This window comes from Mastomys coucha, chromosome X, assembly GCF_008632895.1.
Source record: "Mastomys coucha isolate ucsf_1 chromosome X, UCSF_Mcou_1, whole genome shotgun sequence".
Taxonomy (NCBI): domain Eukaryota; kingdom Metazoa; phylum Chordata; class Mammalia; order Rodentia; family Muridae; genus Mastomys; species Mastomys coucha.
The window spans coordinates 79,456,446-79,458,910 of NC_045030.1; positions in this window are offsets into that span (position 1 = coordinate 79,456,446).

Consider the following 2,465-nt stretch of genomic DNA (forward strand, 5'->3'; position numbering starts at 1 on the left):
GAATACAGGAAGAACAACCCACATTCCACAAGGAACTCAAGAAGAAGGAAGACCAAAAGGTAGACACAGATGTAGAGGCTCACAAATCAACTTTTAAGCCTGCCTGAGATACAAGGGACCTTACCTTAAAGGGACAGGGAGAAGAAAAAGGAAAACAGAATAATAAAATGAAAATGGGGAAGAGAAAGGAAAAGAGTGTTGGGTATTTTTCCTTCCATTTCTTCTCCCTTTTCTTTTCCCTCATTCCTCACATTCTATCAAAGCTCAGATGGGACACAGGCAGAGAATATACATGAAGCCTATAAGTGGGCATGTTATAAGTTGATATGAAGAAATGTGGACATTTAACAAACCTAATAGAACTATTTGTATTTTAAAAAATATTTTTATTTTATATGTATGTGTTTATTGTCTGCATGTGTATCTGTGCACTATCCATGTCCCAGTACATACAAAGGCCAGAAGGCACTGGATCCCTGGAACTCCAGTTACCGATGGTTGTGAGCTGGAAATTTAACTTATGTCTTTTGGAAGAGCAACCAGTGCTCTTAATCACTGAACCACATTTCCAGACCTAGACTTAGTTCTTTTTTGTGGCAGCTGCTACTTTATTAGTTGTTCGCTTACTGGAGAAGTAAAACTATAAATATGTTGTACATCTTTGGCAATCCCCATCCCAAGTCATTTTCAGTGGGAAAGTATGGTCAAAGTTTTTACCCTTCTTGTGTTTATGTGCATTTGCCTATTCTGGAGCAAGTATCAAACTCAAAATGCTATGCAAATAGCTTTAGTGTTTGGATGTTTTTCAATAACCTCAAATTTTAGACCCACTCTCAGCCCATTAAAGATAGGGTCTGGTTAAGTAGGTCAGGTTGGCCTTTAACTTATACTCCTCTTGTCTCAGTTCCCTGAGTGCTATGATCACATGGGTGTTACCACATCTTACTTTAAATTTTTTTTTTAGAGAATTGTCTAAAATCAGAGAAAATTGCAAGAACCCACCAAATCTAGAATGAGTCCAACAGTGAAAGAAGAATGTGTGTGTGTGTGTGTGTGTGTGTGTGTGTGTGTGTGTGTGTAAGAACTTTGTTTGAAAATCCTTCAGAAAAATGTCTAGAAACTTTTTTTCAAATAATGTTTCACTATGCAGTTCTGGCTGGTGCTACCTAGCTCTAGGTGACCCTCAACATATAACTGTCTTCTCTCAGCCAACTGCTGGGGCACAGGATTATCACATCTACCTTTAGAACTTTTAAAATTAAAGTTTTCCATTTTCCACTGCTACTTTTGCAAAGGGCAAATAAACATTATTTTTTGGTTTCTTTCCTATTTTCTCCTCAAGACAGGGTTTCTCTGAGGAGTCCTGGTTGTCTTTGAACTCTCTGTAGACCAGACTGGACTTGAACTCAGAGATCCACCTGCTTCTGCCTCCTGAGTCCATACTATTTTTTAACCTTTGATTGGCAAAGGTTGACAAAGAAGTGGAAGATAGTGTTCTAGCTGAGCAAGCACAGATAGCACTTGCTACTAGCTTGTCAGGGTTCAGCAGGACTTTGTGCTTTCTGGAGGACACCACAACTGCCACCATTCTTGTCACTCACACAGAAGCCAAACCTCTGTCTGTATCCCCAGGAGTGATGCTACTTAGTCTTCTCAGATAGACAAGCTGACCTTTAATGTCTGTCACACTGATACCTGTGCTTCTCAAAATGTATTGCCTACACAGTGTGCCAAGTTAAATCCAGGCATTGCATAGTGGGAAGAACCTGGGATAATACAGTAAAACATGTCTTAATAACGGTGGAAACATCCCTCCAAAGTTCCATAAATTGTTCTGAAGTCTCAAAAGCCTATTAGTGCTGGTCCCAGGACTAATGATTTTGTTGGGAGGGGTGGCAGGGGATTTGGGAGTACATGCAGGATCAGGCTTTCTTTCTAGGCTCAAGTGAAGTCCTTGCTTCTGAGCAGGTAGAGAGTGTAGGTGTGCACTGCCTGTCTAAGGTTTTGAAGATTCCTTTTCTTCAGAAAGAAAATTAATGATTTTGTCTTACTGACTTTTTGGAAGGGAGGGATACTTAAGGGGAAAGTGCTGCTACTGAGGATCAAATTCAGGAACCAAACATGCTAGCTAAACACTCTATCACTTGACCATATTTCCAGCCCAATATTTGAATCTTGAATAGCAAAGTCTAAAGAAAACTCATCTGAGTGAAATAATTCTTCCCTGGGTTCAATCCTTAGCACTGAAAAAAAAAGACTAATATAATTAATGAATTTGATGGAAATGAACTTTTCTATTTCATCTTAATGCAATTTATATTTTCCTTTCTTGTAGAGTCTCTTTCAGTGCTGGGAATCAAATCCAAAATCATATGCAAGCTAAGCAAATGCTTTAACAGTGGCCATCTTACCGAAGGCAATCTACAGATTCAATGCAATCCCCATCAAAATTCCAACTCAATTCT